This window comes from Heterodontus francisci, chromosome 49, assembly GCF_036365525.1.
Source record: "Heterodontus francisci isolate sHetFra1 chromosome 49, sHetFra1.hap1, whole genome shotgun sequence".
In the NCBI taxonomy this organism is placed as follows: domain Eukaryota; kingdom Metazoa; phylum Chordata; class Chondrichthyes; order Heterodontiformes; family Heterodontidae; genus Heterodontus; species Heterodontus francisci.
In genome coordinates this window covers 10,630,927-10,644,805 of record NC_090419.1, presented here as the reverse complement: position 1 = coordinate 10,644,805, position 13,879 = coordinate 10,630,927, and the positions used below count along the sequence as shown (strand labels likewise).

At 50.0% G+C, this 13,879-nt stretch overlaps 1 pseudogene; it reads right to left on the bottom strand.

The window, feature by feature from the left end:
• Window positions 1–11,246, bottom strand: part of LOC137358361 (protein bicaudal D homolog 2-like) — a 59,305-nt pseudogene extending 48,059 nt beyond the window's left edge.
• Window positions 11,247–13,879: the final 2,633 nt, after the last annotated feature.

Here is a 13,879-nt window from a genome sequence, read left to right as displayed (position 1 = left end):
GGGTGATTAGCTTGGTTGACCTGCTGAAAGGTGGGCCAGTGACTATCCCAGGCTGTCTGACTAGTCCACACGAGATCTTAAAATCTATTCAAAAGGAGGAAGCTCCTAGTTTGACATAAAGGACACGACGTGAACATTTCCACACACCATGCACAATTCACCGCCCAGCAGACCCCAGACACTGCAAACTGCGAGTGACATTTTCAATCACAGATAAAGTTTCAGTCATTCTACATGCAGTAGAAAAACACTGCCAAGAGTAGGTGTCTCACTTTAGATGTCGTCACTGGACTTGTATAGTGTCAGTATTTACAAACGGAACAAAGGGAGAGAGAGAGAAACGTCTTTCCCCAGAGAGTGGTGAGAATGTGGAACTCGCTCCCACAGGGAGTGGTTGAGGTGAATAGTATCGATGTATTTAAGGGGGAGGCTGGATAAACACACGAGGGAGAAAGGAATAGAAGGATATGGTGATGGGGGGGGTGGGGGGGAAGGGATGAAGTAGGGGGTGGGAGGAGGCTCGTGCGGAGCAGAAACACCAGCACGGAGCGGATGGGCCGAATGGTCTGCCTGCTGTGTCATACATTCATAACATAATAGGAGCAGGAGGAGGCCATTTGGCCCCTCGAGCCTGCTCCACCATTCAGTAAGCTGGGTGATCCCCCACTTCAACTCCACTTTCCCGGCCGATCCCCAAATCCTTTTTTAATTCATTCATGGGACGTGGGCGTCGCTGGCCAGGCCAGCATTTGGTGCCCTCGAGAAGGTGGTGGTGAGCTGCCTTCTTGAACGGCTGCAGTCTGCGTGGGGTAGGTACACCCACAGTGCTGTTAGGGAGGGAGTTCCAGGATTTTGACCCAGCGACAGTGAAGGAATGGCAATATAGTTCCAAGTCAGGATGGTGTGTGGCTTGGAGGGGAACTTGCAGGTGGTGAAGTTCCCATGTGTCTGCTGCCCTTGTCCTTCTAGGTGTTAGAGGTCGCGGTTTGGAAGGTGTTGTCTAAGGAGCCTTTAATTCCCTTATACTCAAAGATAGAGCATGCACAGCTCTCTGGGGGAGAGAATTCCAAAGATTCACAACCCTCTGAGTGAAGAAATTTCTCCCCATCTCAGTCCCAAATGGCCAACCTCTGTGTAATTAGCTGAATGCTGTACTTATATCAAAACTAGAGAACAGTGGTGCAGTGGTTAGCACCGCAGCCTCACAGCTCCAGCGACCCGGGTTCAATTCTGGGTACTGCCTGTGTGGAGTTTGCAAGTTCTCCCTGTGTCTGCGTGGGTTTCCTCCGGGTGCTCCGGTTTCCTCCCACAGCCAAAAAGACTTGCAAGTTGTTAGGTAAATTGGCCATTATAAATTGCCCCTAGTGTAGGTAGGTGGTAGGGGAATATAGGGACAGGTAAGGATGTGGTAAGTATATGGGATTAGTGTAGGATTAGTATAAATGGGTGGTTAATGGTTGGCACAGACTCGGTGGGCCGAAGGGCCTGTTTCAGTGCTGTATCTCTAAACTAAACTAAAATTATTCCCAAAAAAAAAGGGCGTTAACGTTAAATTTAAGCTATTGATTTATATACACACACACAAAAAAAAAAAATCACAGCCTGGGTTAAGCGGAACTATATAATTTCAACTGCCTCTGTTCATAGAGATGAGGGACATCTGTTAATGTGGAGAGACTGGGAGAGGCTGCGATTGTTCTCCTTAGAGCAGAGAAGGTGAAGAGGAGATTTAATCGGGGCGTTTAAAAGCAGGAAGGGTTTTGATGGAGTAAATCAGGAGAAACGTTTCCAGTGGCGGGAGGGTCAGTAACCAGAGGGACACAGATTGAAGATGACTGAGCAAAAGATGCAGAGGTGACATGAGGGAATCTCTCTGCACGAATGGCTAGAATCTGGAATGCACTGCCTTCGAAAGGGCATTGGAGAAATGCACAAAGGGGTAAAATTGCAGGAATACGGGGAAAGAGCAGGACTGACTTGGAAAAGCTGGCATAGACTCAAAGGGCTGAATGGCCTCTGCCTGTGCTGTACTGTACTACTCTACGAAATGTGCAGCGAACGGGCTCATACACACAGTGCTGAATTCCCTATTTTACGTCCAGCCAGTATTTCCCAGAACAGGGAAGAGTCACAACACTGACTTCAGGGAAGAAGGGACTGCGGCCATATTACTGGGCAAGCGTAGAGCAGAGTCCTGTGAAATTCCTGGCCAGCTTTCTGATCAATGAAAGTAGAGGGAGAATCGCTGTACGGACAGGCCAAGAACTAGCCCACTGACATCCCCAGCACCCTGGGCACTGATTCAGCAAAAGCACAGGGACAAGAGGAGGCCAGGCCATTCAGCCCCTCGAACCACTCGCGCCATTCAAAGTTATCGTAACTCCATCCACCCGCCGTGGCTCCACACACTTTTGAACCTCCGATTTAAAATGACTAACCGAGCGAGGATCTGCTGCTCTTTGCAGGGGGAAAAAGAGCTTCCACACTTCTCCCACCCTCTGTGTGAGGAATTGTTTCCTAACTTCTCTCCTGAATGTCCTGCCTCGGATTTTAAGGTTACGCTTCCCCCCTCTTGTCCGAGCCTCTCTCGCCAGTGGGAAACGGTTTCTCGCTCTCTGCCTGATAAAAAAAAAATCCATAAAACCTCCGTCAAATCACGCTTTAACCATCTATACCCGAGGGAATAGAGGCAGAGAGTCATTTAGGGCATAGAATGAGGCCTTTCGGCCCTTTGAGTCCATGCTGGCTCTCTGCAGAGCTATCCAGCCAGTCCCACTCCCCTGCTCAGTCCCCCAGAGCCCTGCAAGTTTACTTCCTTCAAGCGGCTATCCAATTTCCTTTGGCAATTATTGATGGTCTCCACTCCCACCGTCCTTGTGGGCAGCGAGTTCCAGGTGAAGAATACAAGCCGAGTTTATGCAATCTCTCGTCACCACCATGTAAACCCTCAGCAATGCCTCAATTTACTGAGAAAGATTCTTGCATGCGAAGCTGAGAGAGGGAACAAAAATGATTCCAAAAGGACTTGCATTTACAAACCGCCTTTTACGATCACAAGACATCTCAAAGCTTTTCACGGTCTATTAAGTACGACGCTCAGAAGAGCAGTCCCTGTTGAATTGTTTAAAAAAAAAAACAGATTTCATAATTTGGGCGTCTGAGGAGTGAGATAAATTCCATGACTGTAATTATACCAGACTGAGAGTGTAACAGCTGACTAGGAGGTTACATTTCCAGCCCTGTGACTCAGTGTTAGCATCAGATTTACCAATGGAAATGTGCAACAAGAAACATGAATTGACAACAGACGGAAGAATGATGGGAAAACGCAGCCTGGAGGGCTGGGGGCAGGATGCAGTGTCCCAGTTAGGAGCAACTGTGCACACAGGATGGTTTCATAGATCACACACGCACAGGAGGAGGCCATTCTCTGTAACCTCCTCCAGAACCTACAACCCTCCCTATCTCTGTAACCTCCTCCAGCCCCTACAACCCTCCCTATCTCTGTAACCTCCTCCAGCCCCTACAACCCTCCCTATCTCTGTAACCTCCTCCAGCCCCTACAACCCTCCCTATCTCTGTAACCTCCTCCAGCCCCTCAGTACTGACCCTCTGACAGCGCAACTCTCATTCCTAGAGTTGTATTTGTGGGGGCTGATGTTTATTCCCTGAGAACATGCCCTTTCTCCAGAGATTAGGTGGTTGTGTTTACCATGAACAGATTAAGCTGGGAGGAGGAAGTAGTTTTAAAGTTGGCACCTTGCCCATCCATTTTCTTCCGCGCGTTGTTTTCCTCTCTTGTTTTTCCTTGTATCTTCAAAGCGATGAGTCATACCTTGGTACAGTTCCATGCTTAGCAACAAGGCTCCTCCCTGCTCAGCCCTGATTCCAAGTGGCCATCCTTCACGTGTCAAGTCTGACGTTGATTATAAGCCAGCAGGAATTTGGACTGTAGAATGTTTCTCAACCGGGACTGATGATTCTGCCTTTCCCCGACTTTCTCCAACAACCTGTGTTTACCGAGCGCCTCTAGTATAATAAAACTTACCATTATCAAATAGAATGTGACCCCGAGCCACATCAGGAGATGTTAGGGACCGGCGACCAAAAGCTCGGTCAAAGAGGTCGGTTTTTAAGCAGCGTCTTAAAGGAGGAGAGAGAGAGAGGCGGAGAGGTTTAGGGAGGGAATTCCAGAGCTCGGGGCCCCAGGCAGCTGAAGGCACGGCCGCCAATGGTGGAGCGATGGGAATCGGGGGATGGTCAAGAGGCCGGAATTGGAGGAGGGCAGAGGTCTCGGAGGGTTGTAGGGGCTGGAGGAGGTTACAGAGATAGGGAGGATTGTAGGGGCTGGAGGAGGTTACAGAGATAGGGAGGGTTGTAGGGGGCTGGAGGAGGTTACAGAGATAGGGAGGGTTGTAGGGGCTGGAGGAGGTTACAGAGATAGGGGGGGTTGTAGGGGCTGGAGGAGGTTACAGAGATAGGGAGGGCTGGAGGAGGTTACAGAGATAGGGAGGGCTGGAGGGGCTGGAGGAGGTTACAGAGATAGGGAGGGTTGTAGGGGCTGGAGGAGGTTACAGAGATAGGGAGGGTTGTAGGGACTGGAGGAGGTTACAGAGATAGGGAGGGTTGTAGGGACTGGAGGAGGTTACAGAGATAGGGAGGGCTGTAGGGACTGGAGGAGGTTACAGAGATAGGGAGGGCTGTAGGGGCTGGAAGAGGTTACAGAGATAGGGAGGGTTGTAGGGGCTGGAGGAGGTTACAGAGATAGGGAGGGCTGTAGGGGCTGGAAGAGGTTACAGAGATAGGGAGGGCTGTAGGGGCTGGAAGAGGTTACAGAGATAGGGTGGGCTGTAGGAGGTTACAGAGTTAGCGAGGGGCACCTGAAAACAAGGGGAGAATTTCAATGCCGAGGTGCTCAAGCAGAATCTGTTTTTTAAGCCTCTGAAAACAGTACGGTACAGATGACTACAGCACAGAAGAATGGCTGGGAATGACTCATTAATCCCAGGACGGGGGGGATTTACCAACACAAATAAACCATCCATTGCTCAACTTCTAATTTGTGTACTTCAGAAATGCAACACCAATCGACCACAGTCTGTAAAGATGTATGGAACTTTTAAAATTAAAAAACAAGTTAGGGAGGGTGGGGGGGGAGGGGGGGGGGTGAAGGATAGATAGAGGTTTGAAGACAAAGTGGGAATAAACTACTCAATTGTAAATCTAGGTCACACAAGCACATAGCCTCAGCAGCCACTCTCGTGCAGCACAGAGAGTGCACCGAGCACAGTGACACTGGGGCTGACCTACATGTAACTCACAGCAGAGGGAAACAACATAACTATAGGAGCCAGTGGAATCCTGTCCATTATTTCCTTAAACACATGTGCTAATTAACTCCACACAGAAAGTTTTATACAGTGAGTACATTTTTTAAAAGATTTTTTTTTCCAAGAAAACATATTTTTCCCCCCCCCCCTTGACTTGCATTTATAAAACATCCCCAAGGTGCTTCACAGGAGTGCAAATCAGAGAGAATTTGACCCCGAGCCACATCAGGAGATATTAGGGACAGGCGACCGAAAGCTCGGTCAAAGAGGTCGGTTTTTCAGCAGCGTCTTAAAAGGAGGAGAGAGAGAGAGAGAGAGAGAGAGAGGCGGAGAGGTTTAGGGAGGGAATTCCAGAGCTTAGGGCCCCAGGCAGCTGAAGGCACGGCCGCCAATGGTGGAGCGATGGGAATCGGGGGATGGTCAAGAGGCCGGAATTGGAGAATAGGGGCCCCCAAGATGATGCTGGTGGGTGATCACTTGTACAACTGACTGGCTTGCTCAGCCACTTTGCAGGCACTGAGCGCCGGCCATACAAACAGTGTGGGACTGAAAGTGTAGGCCCAGACAGGAACGGCACGGTCTCCTTCCTCCAGAGGAACAATAGGCTCTTCAAACCCCAACACAGCAACTTTTAGCTTTGTCCTGGAGCCGATGAATTCCCTCCCGAAACCTCTCTGCTCCCCCGCCTCCTGAAAGCCCACCTCTTTGACTCAGCCTCTGTGTGATTCAGTGGCAAATCCGTATCTCAAAACACTCCTGTGAAGCCCCTTGGGGCATTCACCAGGGCAGAGGCGCTATGTAAATGCAAGCTGCTGTTGCTGCAATTGCTACGGTCACGTTCAAACACCAACCCGTGCCTCACTGGACCATCTCAATTGCAGTCGCACACGGCTCTCAGACAACTGTGAAAAGCTTTCCGATAACCAGAATACACCACTGGCCCAAAGTCACTTTCCCAGCACAGGAGTTTAAAGCTAAGTTAACGGTGATAAAAATACCGCCCAGGCTGGAAATCTGATATTTTTTTTTATTTAAAAAAAAAAGGAACAGGAAACGCTCAACAGGTCTGACAGCGTCTGTGGAGAGAAAATGGTGACCCGACGTCAGAACTGGAAAACGTTAGGGGTTTGACGGTTCTTAAGCAGCCGGGAGAAGAGAAGAGGGAGGAAGGTCTGTGATCGTGTGGAGGGAAGGAGGGATTCAACAGCACTAGGAGTGATTGTGCAAGGCAAACGGGGTGGGAATGGGACAGAAAGATCTCATGGCACTGTCCTGAAGAGGGATTTCTCCCCAGCGTCCTCGACTGAATATTTATCCCTCAGTCCACGTCATTACAAAAAGCCAGATGACGTGGTCATCACATTGCGATTCCTCTTGTGTTAATGACCACATCTAGGCCGTGCGTACATCCGATATCAGGTATTAAATTGCGATTCCACTTATGAAAGGGGCTTCTGTAATCCGACACTGTCCCCTTCACAAACAGGATAATAAGCAATCATTCCTGGACGACCCTGACCCCACTGTCCTTGAAAGCAACAATCTTTGAGCCGGGGTGCGGTCGCACAGAAACTGGCAGCACCTCACCCACTTAGCTATTGTCACCTGCCCCCAGCCCGGCGCGCCGAGAAGCGGTTAGCTATTCGACTGATGGGGCGTCGCCCCGACCTCGCCAGGGATTTACGCCCACGTAGGTGGAGCCTGAATGAAGGAATTGGGAAAAGCCCTGGGTCAGTTTTAACTCACCCCGAGCCTAGGAATGCTACCGGCCCTTTACAGCAAGCCACTGCACAACACATTCCACAATGCCACTGCTCCCATCAGACACAGGGCAGACAAAGCCAACGTGCTGGATGTAGGCCCAGGATCCGCTACTCCTCAGTGTCAGCCGTGGCTCAGTGGCTCCCACTCTCGCCTCCGCGTTAGAAAGTCGTGGATTCGAGCCTCTCCACCCCCCCCCCCCCCCACTGCAGACACTTGTACCCCATAATCCAGTCTCCCAGTGCCAGTACCGAGGGGCCGTCTTCCAGGATGAGACGTTAAACCCGAGGCCCCCAGTCTGTCCTCTCAGGTGGGTGTAAAAGATTCCACGGTCATTATTGGCTGCTGCATTTCCTACATTACAACAGTGACCACACTTCAAAACAAAAAAGCACCCTGTTGATTGTGAAGTGCCCCGAGGTGGGGAAAGGTGCTTAGATACCACTGGTACAGGGACGAAGAGGAGCATGCACAAGTCTCCAGAATTTAAATGACCACACCATACCCCAAGATCCCGTCAGCGAGTAAAATCGGAGATGATTCAGCACAGGCGAAGGCCATTGGGCCCGTTGTCCCTGTGCTAGCTCCTTGAAAAAAACAGCAGTGATTGCTGGGGAACCAAAACAGCACCAAGGGGAGGGGAGCCCAACAACGTAGTTACCCTGGCAGGAGAGACTGTTTCCCTGATGAAGGGGGTGGCCATGGGAGTGAGGGGAGTTTATGCTGGAAGTGGTCAAGTGTGGCAAGACAGCAGGGTCAATTATTTGACACAACTTCTAACGCGACAACTATTCTTTGTGCTCAAAATGAAGATTCTCTAGAATCTGAACGAGAAAAGTTTCAGTCAAGCTGTCAGATGAATTAATAGATTAGATTAGTGATGATTCTATAGATGAAGACGAAGATAACAATTTGTATCCTCCAGAGCTTATATACCCTCTAACTCCACTGGACAACGCCAACGCACAAACTCAGCCTCAAGGAAAGGAGCAGTTATAATGTTGCTACAGACCTTGAACCCTAAATAAGAACTTTGTCCTAGAACAAGATCGGTAGTTAGGAACCTCTTTTCTTCGACAATCAACGCCAAAATTATAACAGGCCGATTTGAAGGAAATAGTGTATTTATTCCTCGAATAATATTGAGCCTGTCACATGTAAACCTGCCGTTTCAACTCAGTAGACAAAAGTTCACAGAATTGCTACAGCGCAGGAGGAGGACATTCAGCCCATCGTGTCCGCACTGGCTCTCTGAATGAGCAACTCCCTCAGTCCCATTCCCCTGCCTTCTCCCCATAACCCTGCACACTCTTCCTTTCCATATAACTGTCTAATTCCCTTCTGAATGCTTCAATTGAACCTGCCTCCACCACGTTCTTAGGCAGCGCATTCCAGACCTTAACCACTCGCTGTGTGAAAACGTTTCTCTTTGTCGCTTTTACTTCTCTTACCAAATACTTTAAAATCTGTGCCCTCTCGTTCTCCATCCTTTCACGAGTGGGAACAGTTTCTCTCCATCTACTCTGTCCAGACCCCTCATGATTTTAAATATCTCTAACAAGCCTCTCAGCCTTCTCCTCTCCAAGAAAAACAGTCCCAACTTCTCCAATCTACGCACAGAAATGAAATTTCTCATCCCTGGAACCATTCTCATGAATCTTTTCTGCACTCTCTCATTCTTCCTAAAGTGTGGCACCCAGAACTGGTTGCAATACACCAGCTGAGGCTGAACTAGTGTCTTATACAAGATCAACATGACCTTGAAGAAGTTCTGCTCTTCTGTCCGACGGGATTTTTATTTGTCCCTTTTACCTTGTTCACCTTCATTGCTTTCTATTTCCCTCCTGGTATTTGATAAAGTGTCCACCAAAACTCGTTTTCACAGCCACATCCCCTTCCTCAGTGACCGTCTCCGGCTCCGACTTATTCCACGTGGATTCCAACTGAAGTTTCACCCTTCATGTTTTGAATCCACCCAGGATTACAGGTATCTCCGAGAAATACAACGTTCCTCGGATTTCTTTCAATGTAGTATACTGTATTCGCTGCTCACAATGTGGTCTCGTCTACATTGGGGAGACCAAACGCAGACTGGGTGACCGCTTTGCGGAACACCTCCGCATAGTCCAAAAGCATGACCCCGAGCTTCTGGTTGCTTGCTATTTCAATACCCCCCCCCCCACCCCCACCCACCTCATGCTCACATCTCTGTCCTGGGATTGCTACAGCGTTCCAGTGAACATCAACGCAAGCTCAAGGAACAGCATCTCATTTACCGATTAGGCACACTACAGCCTTGCGGACTGAACATTGAGTTCAATAATTTCAGAGTATTACGAGCCCCCGTTTTTATACTTAGTTATTTTTTTCATTTTTCTTGTTTATTTTATTTTAGTTTGTTTCTACTGTGCCTACCCACTGTTTTTTTCAGGTTTGTGCTTGGGGCCAGGGCTGTTCAGTTTTCTGTCAATTAACACCCTCTCTGCACTAACACTTTGTCTTTCAACACACCATTAACATACTGTTTGCCTTTGCTCTATGACCTTCTGGTCAGTTATTCTCTGTGGCCTTGTCCTATCAACACCTTCTCTTTTGTTATCTCTTGCCCCACCCTCTTTATACTTGCTTCAAAAATATTACATTTCAAACCTTTGCCAGTTCTGATGTAGGGTCACTGACCTGACACGTAAACTCTGCTTCTCTCTCCACAGATCCTGCCAGACCTGCTGAGTATTTCTAGCACTTCTTGTTTTTATTTCAGAGTTCCAGCATCTGCAGCCTTTTGCTTTTATTGCAACATAACCTCCTTGCTCTTGTACTCTATGCCCCTATTAATTCCCAATTAGACTTTCATGTGTGACTATAAACAAGTCATAAAAGGCCAGACTCTTAATAAAATTTGTATTTACGTTCCTTGATCTGTTTGAACACATGGACAGATTTATGTAGCTTTTTCCAGAGAGTGAAGTTTTGATTCTGTTCAAGTCTTTGGTTGAATGAGCAGAACCTGAATTTAAGGAAGTACAAACAAGAAATGCTGGAACCACTCAGCAGGTCTGGCAGCAGCTGTGGAAAGAGAAGCAGAGTTAACGTTTCGGGTCAGTGACCCTTCTTTGGAACCTTTAAGGAAGTACAGTTGCTATAGAGATACCAATTTGACCGCAATATTTTTTTGCGGCTCTCTGCCAGTTTAGTTTAATTTTGGTTGTTTTTCTTGCATTGGGCTCCTCCTGCGCTGCAAAGTTTCAACTTGCCACCTACAAACCATTTCCACCACTTCCTACTGCATGAACCAGCACTCAGCACCATATGCACAAAGACAAGGCGTTCAAATTCCCCGCCAGTTCCAATGGCCCGCCCCCACCCTCCCTCCGGTGCTGATTGACAGTAGGCGGCGGCCAATGGTCAGCCGAGCCGGCAGTGATTGGATGAACGGGTGAAGAGGGCGGGAAGCCGTCGGAGGGCAGCCAATCGGCTTCATCAGCCGCCCCCCTCCCCCACACGTGGAGGGTGGCCGCGCCCTCCGCAAGTGATTGACAGCGCGCGGCGGCCAATCGGCGCCAGGCATCCTCCACGTGTTCGATTGTCATCGCGCGGAACTCCCGCCCCCCCTCCCCTTGCGGGTGATTGACGTGGGTGGGGGGGGGGGCGGACCAATGAGGGGCCGGGGTAGCGGCGAGGGAGGAAGTCGATTGGCTGGTTCGGCCCCCTTCCTCCCGCCCCCTCCCACCGACAGCCAATCAGGCTCACCTCCTTCAGCCGCTCTAGCTCCTGGACGGTGGCTTCGTGCTCCTGCTCCAGCTCCGTGTAGCGCTGCTTGAGGCCCTGCTGCTCCTCCAGCACGGCCAGGCCGTACTGCGCCGCCTGCACCTTCTGCTCGCTGGTCTCCTGCAGCTCGGCGCTCAGCCGCTCCACCTCGGCCCGCATGGCTTCCATCTCCTCCCGACTGACTTTCACCGGCGTATCGGCCATTTTCCCCACCTCCTCCTTTTAATATATTAAAATAACAACAACTTCACAAACTTTCCTTCACATTTTCTTCTTCTTCCTCCTCCTCAGGCGGCGTCCGGCGAATTTAATCGTGCCGACTTTTAATTCCCTTTAAGATCCCGCCCCGCCGCAGCCCAGCGACCGTTTATATTCAAATTAGTGTCGGCGCCTTTTACTCGCGCGAGCCGCCGCCTTTTCCCCGCCCAGCACGTCACCTCATTTGCATCGGCCTTTTCGCCAGCCCCGCCCCCCTTTCCAATCCCCCACCACACCCCTCCCCCCCCCCCCGCCGCCCCTCCTCTCCGGGCGTCTTTGAATTTGATTGGGTCTCCGGGCTTGTCAGTCAATGGCTTTCGAATGTGGGCGGGGTTCGGCGAGGTGGAGCGGAGGGAGGGCGGGCGTCGGTGCAGGGCGAGTGCGCATGCGCTGTGTTGGCTGAGCCGGGCGGGACGGACCGCTCAAACGCAGCCCCGCCCACTCCCTCTCTGAGCCAATCCGTAGCCGCGTACCGGAACAATCGCCGCCCCGTGACTGGCCCGGGCGGCTGTCAATCAGGCCGCCGCTGAAGGGGAGGAGACGGGACGGACAAACCGCGGCTGTTGGCGCCGCCTGTTGTTGGGCCGCGAGTATGAGTTGAATTGAAAATAAGAACCTGCACGGCCAAGAGCAAGTTCAATATTTTAGTTTCGTTATATTTAGTACCCCCCTCCCCCGCATCACATAATGTCTCCCTTCCTCTGCTCCGTTGTCAGGCTGAGATTTTTTTCCCCCCCAGCCCATGGACCGAATAGAGGGCTTTCATTGACGCAATGCAGACTGGGATAGCAGCGCCGCCTCCCTGGAGGTCTCAGCATAAAGGCACAAACGAGATTGGGGAGACACTCCCATAGGGAGCGCAGGAGAAACTTCTTTCCCCACAGAGTGGAATTCGCTACCCCGGGCAGCGTTCGAGGTGAACAGTACAGATGCATTCAAGGAGAATGCTGGATAAGCACAGCCGGGAGTTCAGCCTCAGCTGGAGTATTGCGTCCAGTCCTGGGCACCACGCTTTAGGAATGACGTGAAAGCATTGGAGAGAGAGAGTACAGAAAAGATTCACGAGAATGGTTCCAGCAATGAGGAACTTCAGGTATGAAGATAGATTGGAGAAGTTGAGGCTATTTTCCTTGGGGAAAAAGAAGGCTGAGAGGAGATTCGATAGAGGTATTCGAAATCACCAGGGGTCTGGACAGAGTAGCTAAGAGAAAAAAAACTGTTCCCCCTTGTGAAAGGATAGAGAACGAGATGACACAGATTTAGAGCGATTGACAAGAGAAGCTTAAGCAACACAGGGAAAATGTTTCTCCTGCAGCGGGCGGTTCGGATCTGGAATGCACTGCCCGAGAGCCTGGTGGAGGCAGGTTCAATCGAGGCCTTCAAAAGGGAATCGGACTGTTATCCGAAAAGGAAGAATGTGTAGGGTTACAGGGAGAAGGTGGGGGAATGGTATTACGTGAATTGCTCATTCGGAGAGCCAGTGCAGACAAGATGGGCCAAATGGCCTCCTGTGCTGTAACAATTGAGATTCTGAATAGAAGGATATGGTGATAGGGAGAGGAATAGTTGGGGGGGGGGGGGGAGCGGCAGAGGAGGTTCCTGTGGAGCAGATGGGCTGAATGGTGTTGCGGTGCTGTAAATATTTTGTTGGAACCCTCCGCCAGTGCGGCGTTCCCTCAGCACGAGCACCACAGAGCGTTGGTTACCGACTCGTTTCCAGCATTTGCTGTATTAAAATTTGAGAGCCCCGATAACTGCTTCCACGCCGACAATGCCAACCTGCCCTTTTTCTTAACAGCTGCTGCTGCTTAATCCCAGCATGCTCAATGTGAATGAGCAATTGATGCAGGTCACACAATATCTTTGCCTAGGCAGGTGTACAAACAGGTACAACCTGATGGAAGAGTTAGCTTCTTAAGCTGGAACACGAGTCGTATATCTCATCCTTGTTTTCATACCTGCCACGGCTGCCGTCCATCCCCTAACCTAGCCCAATAACTACATTACCCTCCACCGCAATCACATCCTTTCTGTAGGGAGGAGATTTACGAGGACGTTGCCCGGACTGGAGAATTTTAGTTATGAGGAAAGATTGGATAGGCTGAGGTTATTTTCTTTGGAATAGGGGGAGGCTTCCGATGGCTGGGTTGCAGTTCCAGCGATGGCTACCGCTCCCAGTGGCTTAGAAACAAAGAAAATAGGAGCAGGAGTAGGCCATTCAGAGATGATCATAGCTGATCGTCTAATTCAGTCCCCTGTTCCCGCTTTCTCCCCGTCTCCCTTAATCCCTTTGGTATTAAGAAATATATCTATCTCCTTCTTGAATATATTTAATGACTTGGCCTCCAGTGCCCTCTGCAGTAGAGAATTCCACAGGTTCACCACCCTCTAAGTGAAGAAATTTCTCATCTCGGTTCTAAATGGCATTCTCCGTATCCTAAGACTGTGACCCCTGGTTCTGGACTCCCCAGCCATCGGGAACATCCTCCCTGCATCTAGCCTGTCTAGTCCTGTTAGAATTTTATAGGTTTCTATGAGATCCCCTCTCATTCTTCTAAACTCTAGTGAATATAGGCCTAGTCAACCCAATCTCTCCTCATACGTCAATCCTGCCATCCCAGGAATCAGCCTAGTAAATCTTCTTTGCACTCCCTCCATGGCAAGAACATCCTTCCTCAGATAAGGAGACCAAAACTGCACACAATACTCCAGATGTCCTGTATACCAAGGCCCTGTATAACTGCAGTAAGACATCCTTGCTC